Here is a 9,495-nt window from a genome sequence, read left to right on the forward strand (position 1 = left end):
CAATTTAGATTCAACAAACTGCATTTTACATATTCCCAGATTGAGCATATTCAATCCATTCCGTCCAATAAGTGGAGGGCCACCATTTTTAATAATATATGTTTTCAGAACATACGGATTACCTTCATACATAACCTTAAAATTAACATATCCTAAAGGTTTAAAAGTCATATCGATATAATCTTTCAAGCTTAAATCATTTTTGTTCAGGGGAATATGTATGAAATATTTCCTATATACATTTTTAGAAATAGCTGATTGGGCGAATCCTGAATCAGCTTTAAAACTTATGGGAATTTTCTCAACAACCAATTTCACATAAGTAGGTTTTATATTATCATTTGAGCCCATCATATTGATACAATTTACATTAAAAATGGATTCCAAATGAGAATCATAATTTGACTCTTCAATAGCTACATCATTTTCAACTGAAAAATTGTGTGAAAATTTGCTACATTGAGGCGCTAAGTCACCAACGGATCGAAGGGGGGGCAGTGGGGGCAAGTGCCCCCCCCCCGAGAAAAATATTCCCTCAGAGATGTGTGCTTAAGAATTGCAAACTTTTTTTAAAGCGTCAACCTTTCAAAAAAAATTAATTAATTTAATGTACTTTCTAATTTTATTTTAATTTTGGCGATGGTAGTGGCAGCAGAAATTTGCAACCTTGTGACAAAACCATTTCGATAATAGCCATTGCAATTTTTTATTGTTGCTTTCTCGTGTAACCGCTTTTTATTTATTTTTCGCCATTGTTTTTGATTGTTTGCCCAGGAAAACTTGAAGCTGGTACGGATAACGGATAGATTATATTAAAATGTGTGCCACAGTGTACACATACCATCAAACCAAAACACAGGCACCCCGTGCACGAGCCGTACTCTCATTGGCGAACACATTCTTGCGCTTGTCGATTGTTCTGGAACTTATGCTTCGCTTATGGATCGAATCTTCCAGAACCTTACCGTGCGTTCTAGTACATTAGCGAGTATGCCAGTAATTTCTAATTTATAAAATATATTTATAATTTATAAATTGATAAGTTATAAATTGAAACCAAACAAAATAGCTAAACATGTAAAAACATTATGCCTAAAAATATTCTTCCGCCGTTACGCTAAATTGTAAGTTTAACAGAAATACATTTTTCTGTGGATATTTTTGTATATTTTGGTTAACCAGTAATGCACTGAAAGTGGTTTAGTTTCTCTCAATTGTGAATTCTACTATAGGTAAAAACTTTTCTTTGGCTATTCTCTTTTGTTTGAATGTTTCTTCGTGTTCAATGATTTGAATGTATATATATATATATATATATATATATATATATATATATATATATATATATATATATATATATATGTATTGTAAATTGGTCATACTTCTCCTTCTCCTATAATTATGTGTGTTGAAAATGTATTTAAATATGTATATAATTCATTTTAATTTTTGTATTTATTGTATTTATTTGTGTACAATAGTTATTCATGTGCGTTATGTATTTTATGTTTTGTGTACATCAAACAATTTTCTTTGATAAGTCCAACAAACTCGTATACATTTTTTATGTTTGTATAGGGGCTTTCAGTGACTAATAAATTGTTTTTGACTTTGACTTTGATAAGTAAATAAATAAACTTCCCACACTACATGGTAGAATATAATAAAACATATTTTCCTATATGAATCAAAACGGAGGGTAGACCTACAGGTAAGGTATTTATCTATAACTTGGTGGTTTTAGAAAGTTAGGGGTGAACTAAGAAATATCGATTGCCCCCCCCCGAAATTATGGTCTGGATCCGTCACTGCGCTAAGTGCCCTTTTTTCCACAACGGTGGCATGTACAATTCTTGAAAGCACATTCTCTAGCCACATGATTAGTTCTGCCACAAACGAAACACTTACTTTGGTGAGGAACGTTCCTGTTTTGGCTTGCCATATTATAGTTCTTTCCCATTTTCCCTGTTAGTTTTGAAGTACTCTGTCCCGTAGGGTTTTGGTGCCTTCCCAAAAGTCCTTTCCTATGAGTCCGTGTAAGTCCGTGTTAGGAATCACACGTTAAAAGGTAAGACCTCGTTAGTCCTTAGCTCGCACAAGTTTCTTAACTTCTGAGAGTTGTCGTTCGTATGGGGGCGGCAGCTGATTAACGGAAAAACAGATTTTAAACAGATTTTTTATGATAAAGTTGCTTATGGAAATTTACAGGTTCCTTTTTTATATTCACCCCCATTGATGATTCTCAAAATGATGTTCTTGTAAAGCCGACTCCTTTGCCAAAGCCAGTATGACAATTTTTCTAAAAGTCACTGTAGTCGTAGATGCATCCTCTTCGAATAAAAAAAAACCATAATTTTTGTAACGTTCATTCCAAGTACAAAAATGTCGCGCATCACCATATCCAATTCATTTCCAAATTTGCAGGTAGATGCTAAACTTTTTACTCTTGCTTCCCATTCTGCTACACTTTCTTCCTTGTTTTGTTTGGCCGTATAAAATTTCAGCCGTTCAGCGAAGTATGATTTAACAGGTGAAAAATGCTCTGTTAACAACTTAATGAGTTCCTCGTAAGTTTCTGTATCCGGTATATTTGGTACACATAAATTACGAATCAACACATATGCGTCTTCAGACAGCGTATTTAAAATAATTGCTTTTTTGCGACATTCCTCCGATATTTTATTAGCCACAAAAAACTGTTCGAGTCTTTCCTTCAACACCGAGAAATTTTAAGTTTTATGATGAAAAATGTTGAGAGATCCAAGAAGTCCAACAATGTTTTCCGTCATTTTCAATAATCTGATTGCACTACTCACAATTCCCAGTGAATAGTAATTTTGCGTGAAAACGAGAAATCCTCGTCGCCAATGTTCTGTTTAATAATCAACGTGAATTAATAAACTCAACAATGAAAACTACCAAGTAGTTTGACTGGAGATTTATTCATTACTGACTTCCAAACATACAATTTGACATATTCCAGATAAGTAGTCGAATATAAAAAAGGTAACGTTTTTATCTTAGGAATCCTTTATACAGGGTATTTAGAGACATATATAACAACGGAAAAACAGAAATTTCAGGATTTAGGAAAGGAACTGTGTGAATTGCTAAAAAAATATGTTGGACTACTCAAACGGACTATAATAGTGCGCTGCAAGGAACATGTCTCACATATTCGTTTTAATAGACCAGAAAAGTCCATTATTGTTCAACATGCCATAAAGAACGTCCACAGAATAAGTGATGAATGCTTGAAATTGTTGGAATCGGTACATGACATAAAGTTTTAGATGCCTTCGAAAGTTTTGAAATCGAAGAACGTGGAATGAGATCTATGAACAATGATAAAGTTTTCATTTCAAATAGCTCTTTGTTTGCACTTTTAAGTTATTAAAGGTGGAAATAGGCTATCATGCAAGTAGGAAATAACATCAAGAACAATACAGAAATGATTCAATGACCCTCATTATGTACGGATGTATATGAAAACATTGACATAGCCGTTAGAATAAATCTTATATCTGATGATAATGCTGACTTGGTAAGCGAAACGTACGACGAGAGACAATATTTTTGTTCTGGTGAAGAAAGTTTATTTTCAATATAAATCACTCTTTCTTATACCTTCATAGAACAAAGTTTAATAATAGATACGATTTTAATAAATACAATTGTTGAGCCTTGCTGAGCGTTATTGGGGACTTTTGAATTTCAATCTACCAAATCATAGAAGTCAAAGATATTTATTCAATTAACAACCCTGCTAAAGATCCAAAATTCTATAGCTGCTGGGAAATACCATAAATCATTTTTCACTACCACCTACCTTTCTTGTTTATTTTTTTGTGTTATTGGCATCGACTACTTTCAACATTAGCTTCCTGTTCCTGGTAGGCAATGTTAATATCTCCCTGAGCCATCATGACTATGCAAGTCCAGTAGCCATGTAACAACGTTGCAGAATTTTTCCAACTCCAGCTAGATACATTCTGTCAAGAAAAATGATGAATATTCATCAAACTCACCTACATCATAAAATACTTTATCACTTGGATAAACTTTCAACATCTTTTTGAGGTACTTAGTATTATTACAGTCTTTGATTGACTTTGGCATGCTACTAAACATTTAGATAACCAAATGATTTGGAGTATTCTAGTTTTTTCAACTCGAAACACATCATGGACTCTCAACCAGATAGAGATAGTACTTATATCTAACTTCTTGAAATATTTCTTGCAAGAATGAGTATAACTCAAACCTAACATACGTCTAAGGATAGCCTTCGGTACATGAAGACTTGCAGTTTGGATAGTAAACTGTGACCATTTCTTTTTCGTTTGAAATATTTATAAACTGGATTTGGATATAAAAGACTGACAGTGATCTTTCCAGTTTCCAGTACAAAGTTCCATTCAAGGTTACTCTTAAAAATTCACCAGTACATCCTCAGTCTAATTGATATCAATATTCAATTAATTTGTCTGAATCTGTTAACAATGAAAACTGACTATCTGGGTTTTTTCTGCAAGTTCAGCAAACCAACCATTTATATTCGTCCAAAATAATAAAACAATTTTTATTCTAATAACTTTATTAAAAGCATGTTTCGCTACACAGTAGCTTCCTCAGTCGAACTGATATATTGAAGTAGTCTACAATAGTTTAATTAATGTACCAGTAGTAACAGAACTCATTCGATAATGGTAGTTCTAGATGAATAGATGGGTTTGAAAAAAATAATTACCAAACAAATCTGAACAATAGGTGGATAATGACTGTTATATATTTGCCAGCATCCAGAAAGTTAGACACTTCCCAATATTCTATAAATATTTCATGTTCCATGCATGCAATCGATAATAATTCATGAATTTGACTGGTTGTTTATTCGTTTTTGTCTGGTCGTTGTACCTCGTTAGTAGAAGATTATTAAAACTCATTATCGAAGTTAGATGTTACTGTGTTAATCAAAGTGGGATTGGTATAATACATTTCATTAACGCATAGACAACAATGACGAATAATTCCAAAGATTATCAACTTCTTGTTGATCGTTTGATAAAAACTTTGATTGTTTTCGCGTTCTAATTCACGGGAATCCGGCGGGTTCAATTTTTGTCCTTCATTTTTTATGTAATATTTTTATGTCGAAATCGTGGTTGTTTTCTGAAAGGTGGCAAGCGTAGTTATAATTGGTCTTTTTTAGTTTAATAGAAGAATAGAAGTCATAGAGCTTCAAATCCTTTTTGTAACTTACAGTAATAGTAAAATATTTCTTTTGTATTCTGAAATTCTTGTTTTGAAATTTATTGACGTTTTTACTATATACCTATACCTATCTTGTATACTTCATTGATGTTCTGGTCAGTTAGTAGTCTTTCAATTTTTTCTGATGATTTTCCGATATGAATATGAGTATTTTATAGATGTAAACATTATTTTCAATGTGAGAATATACTCGATTGATGGCCTGTTTTTTTATTAAGGATTTGATAAATCATGTTGGAGTTGTTATTCAATACCTATAATAGGGGGAGCCCAAGCGGGGATTTCGGGATTTACTAAAGCGCGGCAGATTAATAAACAGGAGGATACCTTGTACCCGGTTAAGTACCTCCACCAAATATAAGCCTCATATATAAGGCCGCCTGTGAGGGATGAAGGATCAGATTAGTAAAAAAAATTGATCATCAGAAATTCTCGAGCGCGTCAGATTAAGGTAAGGTGAGTTAATTACCTGCTAAAAAGTGTATATTCCAGTAATCTGACAATTTGAGGGTGACGTAAAGAAAGGGGAGGGCAGCAAAGTTGTAAAAATATAACGTCATTTCGACATTCTCGAGCGTAGCTAATTTTTTTTATTTCGAAGGAAATAATTCGAAGACAACGAAAAATATATAATCTGACGATTTCCGCAAGCCGAAATAACAAAAATTCGTCGATAAAGTTCAATGCGTGCAGCTATGTCATACCTATATTTCCCTCTCCAAGTTTCTATTCCTCTATTCTCTATTCACTTTTCTTTATTTATTACTCTCTCACTCCGTCCCCACTCTAAATTCTGTTGCCATGACGCTATCACAGCTGATCACAGAGACTCGTTCGTGATGAAGATGAAGATGATGATTATTTAATCAGTTAATTGATGGATGTAGCCGTTACTACGTGGTAGGAAATCATAATGAAGAAAAAAGAAATTAAACTTTCTAAGTTTTTTTACCACTTTTATTGTATAAGTTTGAATATGTCCTTATATATTGTATAAGTTTGAAAATGTCCTTATAAGACGAAACTGCAGTAACGTCAGTTACAAATAAAAGTGGTAAAAAACATAGAAAGTTTCATTTCTCTTTTCTTTATTGATTAATCAATTAATTATAAAAACTTAAATTTTTTTGAGCATTTTTCAAAAAGTATTTTCTTATAAATACAAGTATTCTACTTAAAAAATATAATCTTATTTATTTGAATGCTATTTCCTGAGCTTTTCAATTAATTGAGTTCAATGAATTAAAAAAAAAAATTAAATTGTTTTTGTCAGATTAAGCGAATCCCTCTAGATAATCGTCAGATTATGAGACAGCACGTCTTAAACATAAAGATGAACCATACATATCTCAATCTGACGCGCTTGAGTATTTCAAAATGACAAATTTTTTTGCACATTATAATAATGGCAGCGAGTTTGCGTCAGATCGAAATCATCAGATTATTGAATGAGAGCTTTTTTTGTTGCACTTAGTACCCCCTTTAGAAAATCTGACGCGCTCGATTAAATTTGTTTTCTTTTCACTTTAACCCTTACGTACAACCACCCACATCATGCAAACGATCAGATTAACATACCAACATCATTAAAATACGTAGGACATTGATGCTATCAATATCTGATGCGCTCGACTATGTCAATGCAACAGTATTTTTTTACATATTTAAAAATCTATAGCCGCTTCCCCCACCGATGAAAAGGTATACATTATATAACATTTTTTTCTTCTTATCATCTAAGCTTTGCAACCTAATATTATGTCTCAATGACGCTCGAGTAAATCCCCATTTTGCATCGTGGGCTCCCCTGCTACTAAACTCCGGTGAAAATCATCAGTCAACAAGTATGTAGAAGGTCATATGATTCAAATTGTTAAATTATTCACATCTGAATATTACTGGATCATCTTCAAGAGGAAGATCGAAATATGTGTCGGGGTTTTAAAATAACGATTTGGGTGTTGGAAAAAAACTCCAGTAATATTCATTTCTACACCAAAGGTTTCAAACAGTGCATCACAAGTATGTTACAGCTGCTCAATAATTTGGTGTAAGGCTGAAGAGGATCACTGAAGAGGAGGGACGGTTCTCAGTTGGTTAGCATAAGTAGTTCGATCTACTATACGGATCGGTATATGGAACGGTAGTTCAAGTTCGACGGCCGGAAGATTGATTTCCAATGCATATCGATTGAGTGCCAGGAATAGCACGGTAAAAGGTAAGAACTTATTAATCCTCAGCTCGCAGTTTAGAGACCTGAAAATACAGGGGAGACATATGGTTAACGGAAATACATAAATTGAGCTTTTGTTCAAATAGTAACACTAAGTGAGCCCAAGGTGATACATTAGTCTAGCACTTATATTCAAGATGAAACCGTCATATCTAGGAAGGACTCGTCTCTGCGTCCTCTTGCGCCTCCCGTAGCTGAACGAATAATAAGTACTCATAGATCCTAAATTGTAACATTCCATTTTTCCACTTTGTATACTGTTTGCGAGATGATCTGAGCACAAAGGTAGTAGAATTGTCTGAACTTTGAACCGATACCGATTCTATGTGTGAAGGATGACATTTTCAAAGGGTCTTTTTGTGCCTGGCTTCGTATATATAATTGATCACTTAATGGTGACTCGAGTCAAATTTTGAAAAACAGTCATAAGAATAAATTCCATCTTTTGAGGTATTTATAGATATTATAGATTATAGAAAATCATATTTTGAAGTTGTTAATTTCAATTGTAGAATTTTTACATTTTTTTTATTATAGTTCTGGCAGGGAAAATCATCATTAAATCATTAAAATCGTTGAATCGTAAACTCGCAAAAGTATACGATCATAAAAATCATAAGAACCAATAAAAGTATGAGACACCACTAATAGCATAAAAACATGAATTAATTGAATAAACTGGACACAAAGACGAAATCGTCTTGAAGGTGACTGGCTACACTGTAAAGTATAGGTCTGATGTGGCTATTGCTGAAGACTCTCGAAGAGTCCCGAACCTGAAAAATCAGGGGTCTATTTGGAGGAATGTAAAACAACAGCTTTTGAGTTTCTTTAATGGTTACTGGACATAGGATTTCGATCAGAAGTTGTGAGGTTTAGTGCATTCCTAGGGTGAGGCCCTGTATTTTGTTATTATTCCTATTACGGCCATCAAAGAGTAGAAAAGTTTAGAACAGTGACACTTTGATTTCTAAAAACTTCTGTAGATGTCATCCAAATGGTAACTATTTCCAGCACTTATAATGCTGAATATCCAGAAATGAGTAAGGAAACGTTACAAGATCTTGGAAAATAACGAAAGCAGATGTCCCGATTCATGCATTTTCTGTATTTTTCGCAATGACGTATTGTCAAATTTGACCCTAAGTTGACGTAATGAAGTATGTCTATCGAAAATTGTGATGAGGACAGTTCCTAGTTCAAGGGGAAGGTGACGGTAGAAAATTTATAAATAACTCGATAAATGCAATGTAAGCACACACAAACATTTCAGGTCCAACTCTGCCTTCCGCAGTTCCCAGTCAATTTATCTCCCCGACACTGTTCGAAATGCTAATTTGGAGTAACAAAAACAGTATTCAATTAGTGCGACAGCTACAGCCATTAGGAGTAACGTAAATCAAGACAAAAAACCGACCATTAACGTCTTTATGATTGGTTTCAATTGTTTTTTCAGCTAATGGCACTTTGATTTTGAAAGAGACTGCTGCATTGGAGTTTCTATGGTGAAGATTGATGGCGTATTGAGAGTGGAGTAACGATACGTCCAGAAAAATGTTTCATTGTCACGGATGCCTGTAAACAAATGAATATTTTCAGTGTTTTTTTTGTAAGGCTTTCTCTGAGTATCATTGGCATTCGATATGTGAAGAATATATTCATGGATGATAAATTGAATATTATAAATTTAGACATTCCATGTGCCTAATTGATACATATCATAAATAACTATCTAATTGGCTAAGATATAATCTCATGACATAGAAAAATCAACTGATTGGTAGAAGGTAAATTTCTCAAGAGAACAAATTATTTTCAGTTTCTTTTATGGGTTCTTCTTAAAATAATGATCAGTGCAACTAATTATAGCAGTTTCAATATATTGAACTGAATCAGTATCTATTTATTATGAAACAAAGTTTCCATGCCACATCTGGGATTCTTATACAGTTATCATTAGTGGACGGAAATATTCAAGAGGAAGATTT

The 9,495-nt window shown here is 33.3% G+C and overlaps 1 long non-coding RNA gene across 1 annotated transcript; it reads left to right on the top strand.

The window, feature by feature from the left end:
- Positions 1-8,479: 8,479 nt before the first annotated feature.
- Positions 8,480-9,203, top strand: LOC111505888 (uncharacterized). Its single transcript, XR_012464929.1, has 3 exons — positions 8,480-8,723; positions 8,781-8,901; positions 8,964-9,203. It is a non-coding gene; the product is annotated as an uncharacterized lncRNA (long non-coding RNA).
- Positions 9,204-9,495: the final 292 nt, after the last annotated feature.

This window comes from Leptinotarsa decemlineata, unplaced genomic scaffold (assembly GCF_025532065.1).
Source record: "Leptinotarsa decemlineata unplaced genomic scaffold, Ldec_3_MD MMD2_tig00000199_RagTag_RagTag, whole genome shotgun sequence".
In the NCBI taxonomy this organism is placed as follows: domain Eukaryota; kingdom Metazoa; phylum Arthropoda; class Insecta; order Coleoptera; family Chrysomelidae; genus Leptinotarsa; species Leptinotarsa decemlineata.